The sequence below is a fragment of the Eucyclogobius newberryi genome, unplaced genomic scaffold (assembly GCF_026437365.1).
Source record: "Eucyclogobius newberryi isolate DKJ021-1_F unplaced genomic scaffold, fEucNew1.0.hap1 SCAF_14, whole genome shotgun sequence".
NCBI classification, from domain to species: Eukaryota; Metazoa; Chordata; class Actinopteri; order Gobiiformes; family Gobiidae; genus Eucyclogobius; species Eucyclogobius newberryi.
This window is the reverse complement of record NW_027315768.1, coordinates 8,762,250-8,785,824: the sequence shown is the minus strand read 5'-3', so window position 1 is coordinate 8,785,824 and position 23,575 is coordinate 8,762,250. Positions and strand designations below refer to the sequence as shown.

Genomic DNA, 23,575 nt, shown 5'->3' with positions numbered 1-23,575 from the left:
GTGTTGAATTGTAATACAACACACATCATTATACAGCTTATCATACAGAGGACGTGTCTCGAGGAAGGAAACATTAAAATAGGTTATTCCTCATGTGCAGATCCGTTGACACCATTTTATTTGCCTGACTCGTCAGCCCCACCCACATTCTGTTTGAATGCGTAAGGGTCTGGAACCCGAATCAGAGCCAATGAAGTCATCGGTAATCCATTTACCTATCCAATCCCAGTTGGAGATTTTAACGCGTCACACTGTGATGCGGAAGTAGCTCTTCACCCCTGTTCCAAAACATTCAAGATGGCGGACCCGGCTCGTGACCGAGTGTTTACTTCTGCTCTCGCTTTGGTTTGAACAATCAGGAAAGTCCGCTCTACTCGCCATGATGAACGTGCGTTAGAAGCGGTTATATAAAGGGTGTCATCGCGATTCAGGAGACATTCTCCGTTCGGGGAAGGATACCGCGGAACGCGCTACGTAATATCCGGTTAAGCGTGTCGCGTTTTTTGCGTCACTTCTGGGATTATGTGATTGGTTCTGTCTCTGCTCTAAACTCCGCCCTAGAAATTGAAACGCAGCGGTCGAGCCCCAGACCCACAGTTTTGATAAGTAGTTTGTCAAAATGTGTTGGGAATGGCTGGTCAGGCAACCATTTTAATTTAATTTGAACTAGTCGAGTCAGGTTTCTGGTAAACACTGGGTCTGCATTGTCTTGGTTTTAGTGCTTTTGTCCTGTGTTTAGTAACTTTATATTGTTACAATATTGTAAAAGCCTATTGTTGAAAACTTTGATTCAAATGGTGGTGTGATTTTGTAGTCTGGTGCTCGCACCTTAACCCTTTGAAAAATCAGAACCCCTGGGAAATATCATTGGAGACCCCTGTACTAGGCCCTAAATGTCTGACACTCATAATATGTAACATAGCTAAAATATATAGATAGCTAGTAATATAGCTAAAAATCACTTAAAATCTGAAACATTGTTTGCTTATAGCTAATGTTTGTGTTGTTCCAAGGGGTGTAACGTTTGGGGCCCCTTGATGCAAACTACTTTTTTCATACCATGAGCAGCAGAGAAGTAGTATTATGTCCCAAAACTGTAATTAATGTATGAATGCACATCCACAGTGTAATGATTAGAGTTTATTTTAATTGCCCATTGTCTATCCATTGTCGCTTATCCAGGGCAGAACAATTAGCTTAATTGTACTGTATTTCCCTCAAAATAGTTAATTCTCAGTACATAATTTGTGGAAAAGTTTTAGCACATAATAAAGTTTCACTGAGAATTACTTGTAAACGAACAATCATTGTGCATGTCTGCAGGAAACAATGGAAATAGTCTTTCTTTTGTGGTCGCTGCTGTTTTTGATTAGAATAAAAGACTGGCACAGACATTCAAATTCACTCCTGTGGGAGGAATATGTTTGTTGGAAAATATGTTGTTTTTCAAATAAAGGAATCAATCACTGGACGCCTCTGGGCTGATGTCTTTCATAAATGCCACTGCCATTATCAAAACACTGCTTGACTTCAGAGTGGCATAAAAATGTCACCAACAAAAGTCAAAGTCTGAGAAAAAATGAAACCCTACTTCATCTGTTTGACGACCATCTACATGGACAAATCTGCCATTTTCAAATAGGACAAACACGATTCAATTCAGACAGTTTTCAGAATACTGACTTTGTTGTTAGACACATGCTTTATGAAATAATTACCCAAATACATTGTTAATCTTACATGTTCATTGTAATAGGTATTTGGTACAGTACAATACAGTATATAGCTCAACAGTAGACTGACACTGCAAGTGAAAGTTAAAACCCCTTTAATTTTCCCACTAGTTTTAACGAGGCTTATGGACTATAACTCAGTAAATATTGTCTATAAGAAAAACTGAAAATACCCCCAAGTCCTTCACCTCCCCCCTGCTGGACCCCTTGCAGTTCACCTAGAGAGCCAACAGGTCTGTAGGCGACGCCTTACACCTGGCACTCCACTTCATCCTGCAGCAGCTGGACTCCCCGCGAGCCTATACCAGGATCCTGTTTGTGGACTTCAGTTCCGCATTCAACATCATCCTCCCTGCTCTGCTACAGGACAAGCTCTCCCAGCTCACCTTGCCTGACTCCACCTGCAGGGGGCGCACTGACTCCACCTGCGACAGGTGAATCACTGACTTCCTGACGGATCGGAAGCAGTGCGTGCAGGAAGAATATCTCAGACACTCGGACTATCAGCAAAGGAGCTCCACAGGGCTGTGCACTTTCTCCTCTGCTTCAGCCATGACTCCTCAGCCACGACTCCTCTGCTCCAGCCATGACTCCTCTGCTCCAGCCATGACTCCTTCCGCTTCCTCTGCACCACCATCACCCTGCACCTCAAATGGGAGCCCGCCATCAGCTCCCTTTATCAAGGAGGCCCAGCAGAGGATGTACTTCCTGTTGCAGCTGAGGAAAGCCATGCTGCCAGCGATTATGGTAGACGGCCATCATTGAGCATATCCTCACCTCCTCCATCACCGTGTGGTACACTGGAGCCACAGCCAGGGACAAACAGAGACTACAGCGCATTGTGCGCTGTGCTGAGAAGATGATCAGCTGCAGACTTCCATCTCTGGGACTCTGGGACGAACAGGTCAGATCACAGCCGTCCCTTCTCACCCTGGACCATATGAGCCACTCCCCTCAGGAAGCAGGCTACGGTCCATCCAGACCAGAACCTCCCGCCACAAGAACAGTTTATTTCCCTCTGCCGTTGAAAACGTAACGATTATTCAACCAATACTATTCACGCACTGTTCACACTCTGCACATTTCCGACCATCTGTACATTTTTGTGTAAATATGTTTTTCATTCTTTACCTTATGGCAGTAGTCCCCAAACTTTTTGACTAGAGGGCCACATTGGGTTCTAAAATTTGTCCGAGGGGCCGGGCCAGTGTTTGTGTGAACTAATGAATTACTAGTGCAAGATTTGACCTGTAACTTGTAACAAAGCAACAAATGCAAGGCTCAATGTACAAATTGTTTTACAAATGCATTAAATAATGATTAATTATCTACTGTTTTCTACTGTCCACAAGAGTCTTCTTCATTGTGTCAAACACTTGCGCTTCCTGCTTGATTGGCCCCGGTGGCCGTTTGTGGTGAATTTTATTTTCTGCGCGCCATAGATTTTCTTGTGCGCGCACCAGAGGCGGAGCCAGACATTCTAAACATCCGGGGCTTTGCCCAAAAAGAAAGGGAGGGGGTTCATTCTGGCCAATATGATGTGGTTTTAGTGCAGTTATAGACAATAACCCTCCAAAGGCAAAGACAGACTTTTTGCCTTCTGAGGGAGCTCCTCCCTCCAAAAAACGTTGAACAGCAGAGGTGACATTTAGTTATTCAAGAAATTGTACATCTTGATCTTTAAAACAATCAGTGACAAAACAAATGTGCGAGACAGCAGTGCACTATGTGCGAGACAGCAGTGCACTATGTGCGAGACAGCAGTGCACTATGTGCGAGACAGCAGTGCACTATGTGCGAGACAGTGCAGATATTCACCCTAAATTCCATCCATTCAATGAAGTATTAATTCCCTCTTACACCTTGTTTGTTTTGGTTTAAACATCTTTCGGTTGAATTACACGTAAAGCCTCTTCAGTTTTCTCTCAAATATTGCAGGCGCGTTTTCAATCACTCAGCAGAAGAGCGCGCAATTTTCTACGACCAACTCGCGCACACTGCAGATGACTGACAGCTCCTCAGTGGCAGAACAAACAGACGCCACTACAGCATAAGGACTCTGCGGTTCAACAAAAACAGATTTCTGCTCACATTCTCCAAATCAAATCCCACTTTTTATTTTTTTCCCTTACTCACATACTGTACAAGTGCTGCGGAGACAGATTGTGAATGATGAACAATGTGCCAACGTTTTTCCATCCAATCGCTTTAATTATGTCGATGTTCCCCATAAGGAGCTGACGACTAGAGCTTCTTTCCAACACAACTTGACTGAAACGTGAAATTTAAAATGCAAATGATGAAATCTAACAGCACATAATTCCAAATGGAAGTACAGTATATTGTAATTGTAAATTGTGATAAAGCTAATACAACATGTGAATGACAAGACTGAATTGACAGATCTATTTGCTGGTTTGGTTTTGCCAGTTTTTATCCTATTCTATGCAAAGTCCCCCAGAATTTAAATTAGTTTAATTAACTAACTCATTGTTTTATTGCATTGTACAGATTTGTGGACCAGACCACAATGGAGAAGCATTGGAGTTGGAGTTAGTCTGAGATTTGGGAAAGAATTGTGATTACAAATAAATAAACCGTTTACAAGAGGTTGTAGATTCCCAAGCATTCATTTAACTCAGTGCACCACTCCTTGCCTTTTCTTTCTCTCCTCTCAGAAAATAGGCTGGCTTCTCATTATGCACAGATTAGAAGAGCAAACTAATAATAATCTTGGAACAAAAACCTAGTTAAACCAATCCTACGGCGCACAGGCCGAGGACAGAGAGATGTGGCCCGCTGTTTACTCAATAAAGTGTGCAAATCTGCTGTATTTGTTACGTTGTGCTTTGGTTTTGTGCAGTAGCTGTAAAAATATCCCTGCCCAGTCTGTGAGATAATGGAACTCATCACTTCAAGTTACTGCAAGTGAAAGTTGGCCTGAAGCAGTGGTTCACAAACTGTTGTGGTGCACCTAAACCAGGCATGTCCAAACTAGGGCCCGGGGGCCAAATGGCCCAAATGGGGCCCTCCAGCTTCCTGCTATGTCGGCCCAAACAACAAAAAGTAGTACTTTTTACTGTGAAATTGGGAAAATTCAGGCATATTGATTTTATACCAACCTAATATTAATATGCTAGGTCTAATTAAAGGTGTGGAGGCTCATCGCAATTACGTCAAATGCAAAATTTTGAATGATTCACTTTGTCATTCAAAAAATTCGACATTGTCAAGTTGTTTGTGGCCCTCTGCCCCGTTTAAGTTTCAAAATGCGGCCCTTGGTGAAAAATGTTTGGACGCCCCTGACCTAAACTATGTCACCACATTGTTTTTAGTTATATTATTGTTTTGGTAATTTAGTATTTTACAGTAATTAAATATGTTATTTTGGTAAAGTAATACTAAGACATTAACTTAGACATAGTATGTGTCATTATTAAGTACTTTCCTGATTTTTTTTGTAAGGCGGAACCTTTGTGCGGAAGGTGTTGCACCAGGTTGGTTTTGGCGGTGGAACTTCCTGTTTCCGTCAAACGCGATCTGGACATGAAAAGCAACACTTTGGTTCATCATTGCTTTTGCTTTTTACCATGTTTTCAGATTGCACAATTCCTGCTACGGCAGCCCCGGAGCTTGGGGCCCGTAACACTGTGGATGAAGGTCCAAAGAGGAAGCCCAGAGTAGTATGTTTGGGTTAGAATTTATCACGTACAATGACAGATATTACAGTGATGCACATGAGCTACAGTAACTCTAAAATACAAATAAAGATGGTCTCAATCTAGTCTCGAGCTGATCTCGATATGACCTCAAACAAAGGTTTCAGTCTCCACACTTAGCGGTCTCGGTCTTCTCTCAGGACCCAGTGGTCTTGGCCAGCTCTTGGTCTGGATTAGTTCGATCTTCACTACAAAACTATTAGATAAAACGTGTACTCACTTCACTCTGTACCTAGACAGCATAGCCATCAGCAGGCTAGACGTCCATGTAATCATCCCCCAGAAAAAAGTGCTGCTTTTGTCAAATTAAGTGCATTACAGTCTGGAGCAGATGTTGTTTACAGTAAAAATCCATAAACTCATTTACTGTCTCCCGCTGCATTAAGAATCCGGCAGTATACGGCGGTGTGGAGCGAGGCAAACACAGCTCCTGGAATTCTTTTTATTTATTTAATCCCGACTGTGCAACTTCAAAGTCCAATAGGCCAGTACAACCAATGTACAGGTAATGTTCTTTCCCCCCCATCAAAAAATAATAGCTGGAGTGTTTTATTCACTGCAGTGGGTGCAAGCAGCGCAGACTTCTTTTCTATTCACCATATACCACCTCGCCCACTTGTGCATATTTTTGCTCCTGATTTATTGGAATTTCCGGTTGAGCACGAATTACAGTACATTAACTAAAGTGGAGAACGAGGAGAAAGTCTTGCTAAAATATGAAATAAAGTAAGTCAGTTTGTGTAAATGTTCATCAGGTCAGCGCCGCACAGTTTCTCTGGGCGGCTGCTTGAAAACGGCTCTGTAGTCTGTGTATAACTTATTTTCGGTCGATATTGGCTGCACTATGTAAAATAGTACGAGCGAAAGGAGGGACACAATTCATAGCAACTTCTGGAACGAGGTGAAAAGGCCACAGTATAAAGCCACACCGTGTAACATGTCAGCCAATAAATGAACAAAAACGACCTTGTATAGTGCCCTATGTACTGTGTAGGCTAGCTCGTCAAAAGCAGGACTAAAGCAGGACAAAAGCGGGACAAAAGCGGGACAAAAGCGGGACTAAAGCGGGACTAAAGCGGGACTAAAGCGGGACTAAAGCAGGACTAAAGCATGTCTGAAGCGGGACCTAAGCGGGCCTAATGCAGGACTTAAGCGGGCCTAATGCAGGACTAAAGCAGGACTAAAGCATGTCTGAAGCGGGACCTAAGCGGGACTTAAGCAGGACTTAAACGGGCCTAATGCAGGACTTAAACGGGCCTAATGCAGGACTAAAGCAGGACTAAAGCAGGACTAAAGCATGTCTGAAGCGGGCCTAATGCAGGACTTAAGCGGGCCTAATGCAGGACTAAAGCAGGACTAAAGCATGTCTGAAGCGGGACCTAAGCGGGACTTAAGCAGGACTTAAACGGGCCTAATGCAGGACTTAAACGGGCCTAATGCAGGACTAAAGCAGGACTAAAGCATGTCTGAAGCGGGCCTAATGCAGGACTTAAACGGGCCTAATGCAGGACTAAAGCAGGACTAATGCAGGACTAATGCAGGACTAAAGCAGGACTAAAGCAGGTCTGAAGCGGGACCTAAGTGGGACTTAAGCAGGACTTAAACGGGCCTAATGCAGGACTTAAGCGGGCCTAATGCAGGACTGATGCAGGACTAATGCAGGACTAAAGCAGGACTAAAGCAGGACTAAAGCATGTCTGAAGCGGGACCTAAGCGGGACTTAAGCGGGACTTAAGCGGGCCTAATGCAGGACTAATGCAGGACTAAAGCAGGACTAATGCAGGACTAAAGCAGGACTAAAGCAGGACTAAGAACTAAAATAAACTTGGCCTGATGATGGACACGCCCCCTGATTGTCACCATGAGTAGTTTGTTGCTTTTCCTGGACTGTTCCACAGTACAATTTATAACTTCTCCTCACTTCCTCTCAAGATCTCAATTCCAGAAGGGTTAGAAAACAGTTAATTGAAGACACAATACCATAAATGATTACATTTGAAGGAGATATTTGCTTTTTTCAGGGAATTTATTTCACATAAGTAGATTATTTTACATTTTATTCATTAGAAACCACAACATTTTTCAAAAATGGCCAGATTATACAAACAGGTTAAAACAGACTTCCTGTTGAAAATTGTAGAACAGGAAGTCGTCATAATGACATGTCACTGTAACAAGCTGTGGATTAGCGATTGTTGAAAAATTGTGACATGACATTTTAGAACACCACATGTATCACACAGACTCTAATCACAAATAAGTAGTGGGATGTGGGCTGGGATAGGGGGTAGGTGGAAACAGGGATTTTCTGAGCACTCATGTCTCGAATTCAGTATTACTCAAACATACACGAATCAATCGGAATACAACTCCCGAGTAAGTTTATGATGAGAAAACACTAACTCATTCAAATCTGATTTAGTATAATATGTGTCCTTTTAAAGTTAATTGAGAAGCCTGTCGTTTACAGTACAGACATCACTCAATACGGAGTCTACCGCGCAGAGACGGGAAGACTGCGATCTCACCAGAGCTTCCCTTTGTCTCCGGGCCGGTGACAAACTGACGCGGCCCCTGGCAAAAAGTGCAACCGGAGTGCTTTGCAATTAGCACTGCTGCTGCTGCCGGTCGATGCCGCTACATTATAGATGAGCATGTTAATTGATTTGGCTGCAGAGTGCGAGAGTAGGTTTGGTTACAGTGCGTATTTATTTAACTGCTGGGAAAATGCACATGCTAAGCCTGGCTAATGTGGAGTCGCGGAGGGATTCACGTAAATGACTGCAGGAATTAGCAAGCTGCTTTGTAAATATTTCGAGACAAAACACCAGCTAGTAATTCATGTAAAATCTGAAGACGTCCTAGATAGCACTAGCCTAGATAACCACTACCATCTGCACATGTACTTCTCACAGTGATAAATTAAATATCCTGATATTTGCTTTTACTTGGTGATATTATTTTGATCACAGGACAGTACTCTGATATAAAGTGTCCATATTTAGCCAGGTACCTTCCGGTTTTGAAGGCAACAGTGAAGTAAGTTTTAACGGTGAAGTTGTTTTAACTTTAACAAGACAATCAAAGAAGATTGCTGCTCTTTCTCTGCTCCCTCTCTCGCTCCAGCTCTCTTGCTCCCACTCTCTCACCCCTGCTCTCTTCCTTCCTTCCTCCCTCCACGCCTGTTGTTGCTACAGGAGTTCACATCCTTCCATCCAGTCAGTCGGAGCCGTCAGAGCAGACAAATACTGCAGCTGCCCCAGCCCGGCAGCAGGACAAGGCAATGGGTAAAGTGGTGAGGGCGCACAACCACAGGAAGATCCCAGTCCTGTCCCAGTGTGGAGCAGAATGGATAAGTCTGGCCATTAACTGCACATAGAATAAATTCAAAGACTGTCAGAACAGAATCCATAAACATGTTCTACACTACATGACTCGTTCTACCCCCCCGCAGACGACAGAAAACTGGTCCAGCAACTCAACTCCTTCTACTGTAGATTTGACACCCCCTCACCCAAGCCATGATGGTGCAGTTCTTCACGGCCATCATTTAGTCCATCCTCACCTCCTGCATCACCGTGGAGTACGCTGGAGCCACAGCCAGGAACAAACAGAGACTACAGCGCATTGTGTGCTCTGTTGAGAAGGTGATCGGCTGCAGACTTCCATCTCAGCAGGACCTGTATGTCTCCAGAGCTCTGGGACATGCAGGTCGGATCACAGTCCAGACCCTTCTCACCCTGGGCATGGACTATTTGAGCCACTCCCCTCAGGCAGGACAAGGACCTCGCACCACAAGAACAGTGGAACTTTCCCTCTGCTGTTGGACTCATGAACACTTTTTAAACACTGTCACTTTAACCAAAATTTAATCACTCACTGCACTGTTCACTTTCTACACTACAAATGTAAATTCAACTGTAAATGTGTGTACATAGTAAGTATATTTTTCATTCTTATCTTTTTATTTGATAGCTTTTTGTTATTTTTATCCCATAGTAGACTTAAATTGTTCCTGTTTTATGTTGCCCCGAATCATCAAGACAAGTTCCTATGTTTGTGAATTTTATTCATTGACAATGACAATAAATTCTTTCTGATTCAGATTTTTATCTTTTGACAATTCTCCTCTTATTCACAATATTAGCGGATAAAATAAAACCTCACATAGATTCAATAGTGTGAATTACTGGGGTTTATATTTATATATGTTATAAAAACATTATAAACCTATATTAGGCTGTAAACTAACCAACAAACGCTGATAGTAGGATATCATACAACCATGGCCCACTGGATCTATAAAATAAATCTATAAAACACATCGAAGTACACGAAATGACACCTATTTTCAGACCCCCAGCAATGAATTTCACTCACAGCCGCAAGTACTACAGTGTCATGTTGCGTGGGCCACTTTTTACCTCCGTTTGCCCCTGTGGGAGGGGCCACACAGAACCCGCTCACGTCTTCATTTTCCCCTCTGCTTTTTGTTAAATCATTCTTCAATATTAGTATTTTTCCATGACCCTTAAGCTTGTATTTGCAACACTTATGCAAAACGCTTCCCTGCTAGAACTTTAGCAACCACAAATCTAAAGGTAACATATTTGATGCAAGTTTAAGTGACATGGGAAAGTGCCCTTTTTCATGGTTGAGCACCTGCCTCTCAAAGTGTCTGTGCACGTCCCTTCTTCTTAGAAAAGTCCATTAATCACTTTTCCTGAGTGCAATAAACAGCTACTCCTTTGAAAGTTATGCAACATGCAAACGTGCCTCATAATGCGACACATGTCTTCAGACCTGAGGTAAAGAAATACAAATGTCCACTGAATAAACATTGCAATATTTTTGCTAAAATGCGAACAATTGATTTTTATCAACTTGCTACATTTATTGTGACTTTTTTTCTGGAACTCCATCGCCATGGATAAGGGTTCCCGCAGAGTGGTTTGCAATCAAGTCTATGACAGTAGTATAGAAAATGACTTCACTTCCTGGTAGAGCATACACTATATATATAAGTAAACACTATCCCATTAATATATTTTTTTAACCAGTACAAATCTGCCAACTTTATCTTTCAAAAGCGTTCAAAAGTCTGTTCAAAGGTTATTTGACTTGAAATTAGTATAGGCACTTTAATGTTTACCGTTGTATGAGGAATAGTGCAGTCTGGTGATTTTCGGTTTAATTAATTTCTTGTAAATATTTTGTCTTTTCTTTTCTCTCCTCTGTCTCACCCTCTCCGCCCTAAGCTCAATCAGCATACCCATTATTTGATCAAGTGTTGCGTCTTTCGGCTCATCCTCACCTGCGCCTTGGAGACCACACCCCCTGTCTGGGGCTGCAGTAGTATGTCTTTGCTCAGGGTTAGCAGATACTCAGCGATGTAACGGACGAAACAAGCGCCATCTTGGAAAGTCTCATAACGATTGATTTTAAACCATTGTCCAGATAACCTAACATATAAACTTTTTCTATGATGGAACATTTCATTTCCCACGAGTTTAGCATGTCATATTATTTCAGTCTTCTCTCAGCTTTACTGTTCCTGAAACCTTCGGACCAGAGTCTTGTTGTTTAAAATATTCCAAATCTAATTGTAATCATACTTGTCATAAGGAATATTGTAATTTCCCCCATATCATGCAGCCCTAATTAAAAATTGGATGAGCAAATTGCATTTTGTTTTGCCTTGTGGTGGTCCCTGACAGCTAAAAACGTGCTCCGCCACCAGTGGATGCTTCGGGAGCTCCTTTAATCAGAATTCTGCAGTGCGCTGTAGTGCACGCGGCAGGTAATTGGACGACACTATCATCTCCAGTCAATTTCACCGAGAGGAAAGCAGCAAAACAAACTATGCTGATTGGAGCAGGGGCCACCGAGGCTCTATATCAACAAATCATTGCTTTCATTCCAATTTACTCCGTTCTCCAAAAAACAAAAAAACAATGTACAGGGACCAATGCACAATTGTAGAAACATAAGATCAACATAAAAAGCTGGCAGGATGCTGTTGTGCAAAGCATCACTATTGTACATCAACAGTTCAAGTGGATTAGGTGCACGAGGGCTGAGCAATAGCAATTTGCAATGGTATTTTCTCTTATTGAACATAGGCAGGTGGGCTTCAGGTCTAGAGGATTGCCAGGGTCACTACAGTTTTTATCTTATTTTGATAGGACGAGTTATCCCAGAAAAATAAAAACGCATTTAGGTGCAATAGTATTACTTGCCTAATTGCATGCATCGTTACCGCTCTCAGCTCACGGGTTATGTGCTAGGTCTTACTGTTAGTGTGACTCAATAATGCTGAGAAAATAATTGTTTTAACTTTTTCGTAACTTTGAGTATATGGATAAGAAGCCAGAGAGAAGAGAAAGGATGAGGGGGGCGAGTGGAGCAAGAGAAACTGGAAACTGCAAAAACTTGGGAACCGCAATGACACAAGGAGACAAAAGAGACAAAAGCGAATGTCGCCCTGACTCCTAAACAAGTTACTACTTCCAAAGGACTGCCTTGGAGAACTGTCGATTAAAACGTAAAATGTGATTTCCTCTTAATTTTTGGCACAGCCCTAAGGTGCACAGTGTTACTTGTATCCATGAAGATGGTAGTTGTTCGCCTGAAATGTTTAATACTTTGGTATTAAAACATATCTATCTCCATGGCTCCCACTAAGAATGCAAGTTTTTATTTTAATGTTTTGTATTAAACTAATCCTACTTTTTGTTGCTTAGTATTCTCCTTGTATAATATAGAAGCAAAATAACAGTTGTAACCAATGGTAGTAATTGCAACCGTTATTACAGATGGATATGATATAAGGAGAACAGTAAGACGACTTTACCAACAAAGAGGACTATTAAAACAAAACAATGATATAAAATGTTTCATAGGTATATATATAAATTATAACCTAAAGTGTCCACCCCTTTTTTGTGTGTAAAGTGGTTAGTGACCTCTGTTAGGGAAATATAAGTGTTAATAAGTCCTAGAGCTGTAAGAAGACTCTGGATGTGTGAGGCAGTAGAAGTTTATTACCATCAGTCCGGGACACGGCAACTTGAATACTCAACTGAATGCGATAAACTTACTCAACTTAAACTAATGATTTCCAGATAAGTAAAAGCAGCTCAGTCCTTTTTATTGAAAACGTAATACTGCCAAAAGAAGGTGCCAGAACTATACCTGCTAATGCACTGTGGAGCGAAGCCGTTTAAATTAGGCTACAAACAATTGCTGCGAGTAACAAGGACAGTTTTAGCAGTCTATACTGTACGCAACATTACCCAAAGCAAAATTGGATACCACATAATTAACAGCCTTAAATCTTATGCTGCGTTCTATCTTTCCACGACTGTTCATTGTTATAACAGCATATTAAATGTATGATAAATGTGTAACAATATGTGTCCATTAATTAGCTGTAGCATCATGCATCTGATTAGTGTGCGCTAATGAACACATTGTCAAGTGTCTGTTTTCTCATGTCAGTAATAGTGTTCATCAAACAGTACACCTGCTCGTACACTGCAGCTACAATACATCTTTTTCTCCTTTCAACACAAGCTGGTACTATCTGTTTATTTTGCCTATTTGTACTTTATTAAAATGCCAAGGTCGCTCAGTTGATTGCTGTTAGGACTAAAAGCAAAATTCTCAGCTTTATGTAAAAGTCCTTCATGGGTTGAATACACAAAATACAAAAATTTGAATAAATACTTTCGGGAGGATTTCATAATATGATTGGCAGAACCCCAGTTCCGACTTGGAATTATAACCCCCAAACTGCTCACTTTTTCCTATATCTGCTGGTACAACTCCTTCTCTGTGTAGAATAATTGGCTCGAGCATTCCATGGAACATGGAATGCGACGAGACATTGTTCTTGCCATGGTTTTAATTATAGTTTTTAATGGTAAAATTTTGCCACAACTCGGGCATTTTTGACCCTCTAACATTGATGAATGTCACACATGGGACATAGACGCGATCGGCTCGGCCCGAACTCCAATAAAATGGAGCTTGTAGAACGCCCGTCGCAACAGTGCCGACTAGTTCAAAAAAGAAAAAACATGAAACGCTTAATCTTTGGCCTAGGCACATGAGACTTGGGACAGTGATAGAGCTACCTTTGACCTCTGACCTTTGAGGAGTAAAACGCACCTGGCATCATCGCTCTATGATAAACAGGAAGTCAGCCATGTCGAATCAAAGTGCCACGCTTGACTTTTTTTTTTTCAAAATCGTACTTGTCCTAGGTTTTTTGTCCTATCGAGCTCAAAACAACACTTTTTGCATCTAAAGACATTGGAATTTAATAAATATCCAAAAGAATGTTGAGATTCTTTACGGTCTCCGCGTAACACGCCCTCAAAAAAGGCTTAATTTTCAGTGTTTTCAAGGACAAGTCACGCCTGTTGGAATTGATCTGCGGAGCTCATATTTCACTCACTAATGCGTTTTTATGGTCTGAATGTAACAAATTTACTCTGTAGCGCCCCCTACCCATTGTGTGAAAAACTCAACATTGTCTGATTTGTTTGAAACTCATGGTTTATATTCTCCTCAAGACGCCATGAAAAAAGTGCATTGCAGATATTGTGTATTTCCACAATTGGCCAGCAGAGGCGCAATGAATGCCTTCACTTCCTCTTCCGCTTTTATTTTGATGGGACATTTCCTCTCGTGCCACGTTAGAATTATTATTCTTTAGACTTTATTCTTTAGGCTTTATTCTTTAGACTTAATTCTTTTGACTTTATTCTTTCTGCCACAACTCGAGAGGGAGGGAGAGAGAAAGGGAGGGAGGGAGAGGGAGGGAGATTGTAGGATTTTTGACGCGTTTCCACTCATTCATTCATTTTGTAGTCTCACTCCATTTTTGTAGTTCCTCCTCTTTATTTTCCTGCCTCTGGACCGGTCGCGCGGGAAGGCGGTCGCGCGGGAGGCGAGAGCCATCATCGCCGCTGCCGCGGCTTTAATTGTAATTCATTCTGGCCGCGGACCTTCCCTTGTTTATTATCCATGGGGATTTCCAACAAAGCGTTACCAAAGTACAGAGAGTTTATTCAAGTCCCGAGCAGAGAGCAGAACCCACTGGATCGCCTTGGTTCACCTGATCATCACAGACAAAGAGGCTGAAGCTCCTGAACCTGGTGAGAAGGTGGAGGAGCTACGCTTGGGATTGGACATTACAGACTGTGACGTTTTCAGCCAAAACTTGTGCTTTTTGCTGATTCTATTAACAGAAAATGTAAATTACATCCATAAATATTGCTTCACTGGATTTACAATGACCATTATGACCATGCAACAAATTGTACTCTCAAAAGTCTTGATACTAGGTTGCACGTGCTTTGCTCCCTCTGGTCATTATTCCTCTCACCACTGTGACTGTACAGAAAGGATGATTGGACTTCAATGGACTGCAATTTGTATTTACAAAGCTATATTTCCAATGTCTAATCTTATCATTACCATACACTGAACAAGGGAAATCTGGGTCTCAGTAGATTTTTATGCTTCTGAAAAGTCAAAAAGAGCAAACACACATGTATCCCAATGTCAGAACACGTGGAACAGACTAATGTTCCAGTCACTGTATGTGCGGCTGACTCGGGCTCCAGAGAAGGGACGATGGGTTTGCACCAGTGGAGGGCTGTCACTGGTAGCAGGGCCTTATCTGCGAGCCGTGACATTTCAACAACATAATGTGTTTATTTATTACAGAAAATAAATTATAATGAAGCATGTTTTAAATCTAAAATTAATAATAATGTCTTGAAGGGGTAATGTGCGGTCAAAAGTAATCAGATTTGGTATCGTTTTGGGAGTTTCACGTTCAAAAATGCACTCTCATGCAGGGCTTTCTAGCTTCAAGCTGCTAGCTCCGGCATCAGCACTGACCAATCATATTCTCCCATTATAGTTGACTGACAGGCTCAAACAAGCAATAGTGCTGGTTTAGTCCCGCCCCAGGCCATGCTCTCAGCCCAGCGCACGAAATATTGTAGAAAATCGGCACTGTGCGTGTTCTGCATGCATTTCATTGGGTTGACATGACACTTTGGCATTTATAGACCTAAGGATAGTGGTACCTGTAAATATGTGCAGCTGGCCCAGGGGCCACGGTCTCCCACTGGATACAATGTGATTCAGGAACGTTTGTGTGATCCAGTTCTGCATTTGAGGCTTGAATGCACAGTAGTTTACATAGTGTTTTCTACTACGTCTGCAGCCTGACATATTGTGTTATCTGTGTGTTATGTTGTGTCCCTGTTGGATCTATGGACTTGGATAAATGTGTGCAGTCTTTATGTGGGCAGTCTGAGGTCTGCACAAAGAGAGTGTTACATTTGTAGTGTTAAGATACTACAAAATGTGTTGTGTGATTTTTATATAAAATTAACTATATATCAAAAATAAATTGAAAAGAGTGGGTAATTTTGTTTCAATGGGCAAAGAGTGGGGAAATATATGTACATCATATGTACTGTACAGAACCACATGTTTGGAGGGAGTTCTGTTGGAAAAGCGTTTTTCATAACACCATGTCAAAGTGCCCCTTACTCAGAAGGAAATGTTGTTGGAGAAACTGGCAGCCAGAAGGCAAACTACTTCAATGTGTTTTGGGACTGTCCAATGGCTCAGAAATATTGGACTGGGATTAACAACGCGCTGCAGTCAGTTTTTGACTCTAGTCCCACTAGCAATGTCAGTTCAAAGAACTGTGAAAAATACATTACAATGTGAACAATACAATACTTTAGAATATACAGTGGTGCTCAAAAGGAGTAGGTACAAGTTTGATGAACTTATAAGGTAATACAGGCATGTGTTTATGTTACACATGTGCAAGTGCATGCTGCAGTCATTTATGTTTGTACAGCTTAATTAAGTTATAATGTAGTATTTAGGAGCAGGAGGCCTGACAATAACTAAGCAAAAGGTAAAAACTCTGTCTTGAAGAACGCCAATAAATTATTTTGAATACATTTATGTTAACTGGATAAGAATTGCCTAAATTTCTCTCAGAGCCCCCTCTTATTATTTGTATTATAGATTAACTTTACATAGCCCAGGACTATTCTCTACTCTTCTTTCATACTGAAGATGATTTTATAGCAGATGAAAAACAGAGACTGTTAATGTTGACAGTCTGAGCAGTCAGTGCCTCATGCTAAGACATAAGCTCCTTTGCTTCACTTTTATTACTAAAAATACAGTCCCTGCCCCTGTTCTCTGTGGGCACACAGCATGGAGTGACTTTACAAAGGTTAGTGCATGTGAGCGTTTTACTAAAGCTTGTGGGAAACTTCAATTATCAAAAAAAAAGTAACGGCAAAATCAGGCGGAACACCGCGTTGCCACATGTACACGTCTTTTTATTTGATTAGAAATGTGGTTGTCCAGACCAGTCCTAGACAGTTAATGGAGATGCCTGTGGGTCACACTTCAATAGCCACTTCTATATGAACACAGACACAGTCAGAGCTCAGCCACTGCTGTGAGAGCAGAGACGGAGAGCGTATGAGAAGTTTATTCAAATGAATATATTTAATGTAAATAGTAAGCAGTTCTGTCTGAGAAAACAGTCTGGTAAATACAGTATGTATTCACCTCACATCAACATATACTTCTTGCACATGAGTGAGAGGTTGAAAAAAATGACTGGTCAAAAATAGAGGCAAAATGCAAGCATTTGGTCACAGTCTGGAGCCCTGGCATCTGCAATCTGTGGATCTGAACAGTGACCTTCACTTTAGTCCATTAATTTCCCCCATAGGGATTCTGAAAACAAATGTGCATTAAATGTTTGAAAGGTTGCACAGGACTAATTAGCTATGTGCTAAGTAATGAGCACCTATGTTAACAGTCTGTTACTACATAGCGTATCATGCCCTTAAACTCTTAATATTAGCATTTTTCAAATATCCTATGGCGAAAATGACAGATACCAGTGCAAACTTTAATGTGGACAGGACTGTTGAGCTCCATACCAACAAACAATAAGAGCACTATATTGCCTACCGTGATTGGCTGAAGCTAAAATAATTGCTTAGAATAAGAAAAAGCTGTATTTCCATTGTCAGTGAACAAGTTCACAGACTAGGAATTTGCCTCTGCGATATGGTGCAACATAAACTGTTAAGTAAGGAATAAACCCCAGGTCACTAAGGGACTCCAATCTGGATCTGAACCCAAGCGCTATCTCGTCCAGACCTGAACCTCTGACACGAAACTTGAGAGAGTGAGTTAACCACATAAACCCCTCATTCATGGAGGACGAGCAGTGCGGCCTCTCTTTGATAGAAAGATGAACTGGGAGTTTGTGTCTTTCCTTCACACAGGAGTCCAGCGCAGGAAGGGCTGAGCAGACGTGGAGGAGGGCAGTTTGTTAAGCAGCAAAATTTTGCATTTTATTACAATCTGACTCATGTTCATGAAGAAACAAGATTGATGAGGAAATGAAATAGATAAGATAAGACTTTATTGTCCCACATGGGGAAATTTCATTGATGCAACGCAGGTAGATACAGAAGTAGATACAGAGGAAAAGAACAGATCACTTATAGGAAGTTTGAAAAACACTCCCTTATAAACAAAAACTCCTATAGACAAAAACGATCTCGGTGCAGATGAACCACGGAAACATCAAACTGTCACTGTCAGCCTTTTATGGGCCGGCCCAACTCGTCCCGCTATGAAATGATCCTTTCTTGGCCCAAAATGTGTCAGAGCACAGAGCGGTGTGAGAAAGCTTTAATAGTGCGGGAGATCAGTCTGTTTTATTCAGACTAATAAAGAAAGGAGCGCAGCGCTGACTGATGAGAGAGAATTTGCTTTGTAACACTTAACTTTTTTGTCGGTGTAATCCCTCATTCGTCCAGGAGTGTTCCATTGTAGAAAAAGCTTCAGTTGTAGTCATTGGGACTCAGTTTAGAAAAAAAGCTCGACATTTCAACTCTCATCCAAGAGTCATTGTCAATAAGCGAATTTAGGCCGGGAACTCAGATATTTATTCTATACTGTGGTGAGTCCAGCCCAGTGGGCGGGCCCTCCTGCAGTAGAAAAGTTATTTGTTTCAACAGAAACTTACCCTCTTTGTTTTCTAACAAGCTAGCCTTGTTTACTATCGGCCCTTTAATGGGCTATTAGGCTCCCCTTTGTTTTTGTGTGTCCCTGGCTCACTCACCCTGAGGACCTGATAAGCATCCGAATGTCCGGGACCTCTACCTCTCCAGGGATTCAAGATTCCATTATAGACTATAGGCAAGTTGAATCTTAACCCTCCATTTCTGTTTAAAGAAGGTATTTCTTTTTTAAAAAAAACAAAAATAGCTTCCTTAACTCCTCTTTCAAACCATCTTTTCTCCCTGAAATGGAGGGTTAACATTCAATAGAAAGGTGTTTGCATGTATCGCCCATCAGCCAATCACATTGTGGCATTGTTTTGCGCAGAGAAAACTCGGAGTGTGTGAAATTCTCATCAGAACAAAATTCTGCTCCACATATTGTCAGCTTTATAGTCTACCTCAAATCAACTTTTAAAAGAGCAATAAACATTCACATTTATTTCAAAATCATCATTAGACTATTTTATATGAAATATAATGAATTGGTAAATGTAAAAAAACTATTATGAGACGCTTTATGTTATAATATAATTACAAAATAAAAGCAGCAAAGTGGCAGAAACATTGAGAAGTTCCAGACCACTGGACCAATGATAAAGTAAGATATTGGATTACGATTTGGCTAAATATAAATACAAATGTACAAAAGTGCAAAACTAGCAGTGCAAATAGATAAAGTGTTGTTGATTTAAAACATATTAAAGTGACAGCAGATTGTAGATTACAAAAATAAAAACAAATCAGCTCTTTAATTACTCATTTTGTACAAAAGACAATGTATACAAAAGCAACTTTGAGTAGTTTTTCTATTCTGTACTTTTTATTACAAATTGAATTGCATTACTTATACTTGAGTACATTGTTAACCACATAACTTCACTTGACTACAAGCTCCTCCTAATTGGTTGTATTATTCTACTAATGTATCCACTACATTCAGTTAATCAGGAGCTAAAACCTATAAAACAGTTCAAAAACATAACATTACCGAAGAGCCCATTTCATAAAAATCTCATCTTCAGTCCAGCCGTGTCCAGTCAGCAAAGGAACATTGTCATCTACATTTTATGGCCAACAGGGAGCGGCGCAGAGGTGCATGCTGGGAGTGCGTTCACAGCTGAGTGACAGCGCCATCCATCACGTCTTTATGGGAGTCCGGCGCCGTGGCAGAGGAGCTAACGTCCTACAACTGTCTCTACGTAAAAGACACAAAGACGAGTTTAACCAGCGCAGAATTCAGAAAATCCCTCTCCCTGCACACTCCAGACAATTGCAGACTCTGTAAGAAGGAGCTGCCACTGAGATAAGACAAATTACACTATGCTCGCAGAAGTTATTTTCAAACAAGACATTAAAAATAAATGGCCCAAAATATTGAAAGTTGCGAATCAGGAGGGTGCAAGCGATGTTCCGTTCCAACAAATTTGAACTTTTTTATGGCTATCGTGTATAATCAGTCAATTAGTCATTTTCCAACACCAGCTCCCAAAATGCTCGTCTGGTGTTTTTAGCAAGATTAAAGCGCAAAGGGATTATTCACTTTTACAAGCTTTACAAAAAAAAGTTTTGTCTGGAACGTTATCCTGTCTCCACAATTTCCAATTGGCATAACTGACAGATGGATTAACCAATCAGAGAAACACGTGGTCATTTGCGTCAAAACAAACATGGCAGCTTATGAGTTAAAAAAATACTTATAATAACAGGACTGAGAAAGCATGGAATTTTGCTGAATCGACAAACAAATCACTAAACTTTCTTAATCTGATGTAAAAGAAGTTTTGTATGTTGGTCTGAAAGAGACAAGCTATTCAACAGGAGATGTATTCTGTATTAGAGACATGTGCAACTAATAAGTGACTGTGACTGGACTGTTACAATTCTGGATGGTTTTCTGTCCGATATGCTCTATCTGGACCCTCCTGACTGGCTCATCAGGCAAGTACACCAGCTGTCCTTGCACTCTGCTGGGGTTTTGCTTTCACAATCCTGAGGCTTCTAAAGTGAACAGTGTTAAGTGTTACTTATAAAATGAACTTGTTAAGTTACTGTCCAATTCCATAATAATAATACATTTTAGCCACCTATTGATGACCGTGATGACAGGAATTAAATATATATGACTTCCAGTTATGGTTGTGCACCCAAAACCATCCATCCATCTTCTGCCGCTTTATCCGGAGCCGGGTCGCAGGGGCAGCAGTCTGAGCAGGGACTCCCAGACTTCCTGCTCCCCAGACACTTCCTCTAACTCCTCCGGGGGGATCCCGGGGGGATCCCGAGGCGTTCCCAGGCTAGCCGAGAGACATAGTCTCTCCAGCGTGTCCTGGGTCTTCCCCGGGGCCTCTTCCCGGTGGGACATGCCTGAAGCACCTCCCGAGGGAGGCGTCCAGGAGGCATCCGGAACAGATGCCCAAGCCACCTCAGCTGGCGCCTCTCGACGTGGAGGAGCAGCGGCTCTACTCCGAGCTTCCCCCTGTGTGGCCGAGCTCCTCACCTTATCTCTAAGGGAGCGCCCAGCCACACTGCGGAGGAAACTCATTTCGACCGCTTGTATCCGCGATCTTGTTCTTTCGGTCACTACCCAAAGCTCATGACCATAGGTGAGGGTAGGAACGTAAATTGATCGGTAAATCGAGAGCTTTGCCTTTCGACTCAGCTCATTCTTCACCACAACAGTCTGATGCAGCGACTGCATCACTGCAGCCGCTGCACCGATCCGCCTGTCGATCTCATGCTCCATCCTTCCCTCACTCGTGAACAAGACCCCGAGATACTTGAACTCCTCCACTTGGGGCAAGGACACCTGGAGAGGGCAAGCCACCTTTTTCCGGTCGAGAACCATGGCCTCGGATTTGGAGGTGCTGATTCTCATCCCAGCCGCTTCACACTCGGCTGCAAACCGTCCCTCCGACCCCTGACTGCGCCAAGAAATTATGTCCATAAAAATTATGAACATAACCGGTGACAAAGGGCAGCCCTGGTGGAGTCCAACATGCACTGGGAACAGGTCTGACTTACTGCCGGCAATGCGAACACAGCTCCTGCTCCGGTCATAGAGGGACCGGACAGCCCTGAGCAAAGGGCCCCGGACCCCGTACTCCCGGAGCACCCCCCAAAGGACACGGTCGAAAGCCTTCTCCAGATCCACAAAGCACATGTGGACTGGTTGGGCAAACTCCCATGAGCCCTCAAGCACCCGATGGTCGGTATAGAGCTGGTCCAGTGTTCCACGACCGGGACGAAAACCACTCTGCTCCTCCTGAATCTGAGGTTCGACTATCGGTCGGATTCTCCTCTCCAGTACCTTGGAATAGACCTTACCCGGGAGGCTGAGGAGTGTGATCCCTCTGTAGTTGGAACACACCCTCCGGTCCCCCTTCTTGAACAGAGGGACCACCACCCCGGTCTGTCAGTCCAGAGGCACGGTCCCCGAACGCCACACGATGTTGCAGAGACGTGTCAACCAAGACAGTCCTACAACATCCAGATACTTTAGGTACTCAGGGCGGATCTCATCCACCCCCGGAGCCCTGCCACCGAGGAGTTTGCGAACAACCTCAGTGACTTCAGCTTGGGTGATGGATGAGCCAGCCTCCGAGTCCCCGGTCTCTACTTCCTCTTCAGAAGACGTGGCTGAGGGATTAAGGAGATCCTCAAAGTATTCCTTCCACCGTCCGACGACATCCCCAGTCGAGGTCAGCAGGCCTCCACCCGCACCGTAAACGGTGTTGGTGAGACACTGCTTCCCCCTCCTGAGGCGCCGGACGGTTTGCCAGAATTTCTATGGTGCCGACCGATAGTCCTCCTCCATGGCCTCCCCGAACTCCTCCCAGGCCCGCGTTTTTGCCTCTGCGTCAGCACGAGCCGCGGCTCGCTTGGCCTGCCGATACCTGTCGATGACCTCCGGAGACCTACAAGCCAGAGTGGCCTGATAGGCCTCCTTCTTCAGTCTGACGGCATCCCTTACTTCCGGTGTCCACCACCGGGTTCGGGGGTTGCCGCCACGACAGGCACCGGAGACCTTGCGACCACAACTCCGAGCAGCCGCATCAACAATGGAGGCGGAGAACATGGTCCACTCGGACTCAATGTCCCCAACCTCCCCCGGGACATGGGAGAAGCTCTCCCGGAGGTGCGAGTTGAATACCCTACTGACAGAGGGCTCCACTAGACGTTCCCAACAGACCCTCACAATGCGCTTGGGTCTGCCAAGTCTGTCCGGCTTCCTCCTCCGCCAGCAGATCCAACTCACCACCAGGTGGTGATCGGTTGACAACTCTGCCCCTCTTCACCCGAGTGTCCAAGACACGCGGCCGGAGGTCAGATGACACGACAACAAAGTCCACCACAACAGTGAGAGACCTGTCCCTCACCCGAAGGCGGAGGGACGCAACCCTCTCGTTCACTGGGGTAAACTCCACCATGTGGCGGCTGAGCTGAGGGGCTATAAGCAAGCCCACACCAGCCCGCCGCCTCTCCCCGCGGGCAACACCAGAGAAGTGGAGCGTCCAGCCCCTCTCGAGGAGATGGGTTCCAGAGCCCAAACTGTGCGTGGAGGTGAGGCCGACTATATCTAGTCGGTATCGCTCAACCTCCCGCACAAGCTCAGGCTCTTTCCCCCCCAGCGAGGTGACATTCCATGTCACCTCTCACCAAGTTAGTCTCTGTGTCTGGAGATCTGGTCGCCGAGGCCCCTGCCGTCGACTGCCGCCCAGATCTCTCTGCACCGGCCCCTTATGGATCCTCCTGCGGGTGGTGGGCCCACGGGAGGGCGGCCCCACGTCGCTCTTTCGGGCTGTGCCCAGCCGGGCCCCGTGGGGTGTGGATATTAATCAAATTATTGTCATGTCTGTGTCCTATTTATCAAGAGTCACGACGATCTTACGGCATATGGGTCACGATGAACTTTCTGTGTATTTTTTGATCATCTGTGGACTAGTCTAAACAATCTTAAAGCGGACGTCATATCAACGTC

General features: G+C 43.2%; 1 protein-coding gene across 1 annotated transcript in view; it reads left to right on the top strand.

The window, feature by feature from the left end:
- Positions 1–2,754, top strand: part of LOC140359248 (uncharacterized) — a 253,820-nt gene extending 251,066 nt beyond the window's left edge. Inside the window, exon 2 of the mRNA XM_072444108.1 lies at positions 2,638–2,754. The gene's annotated coding sequence lies outside the window, so the exon portion shown is untranslated. The remainder of the gene's footprint in view (positions 1–2,637) is intronic.
- The last annotated feature ends 20,821 nt before the right edge of the window (positions 2,755–23,575 follow it).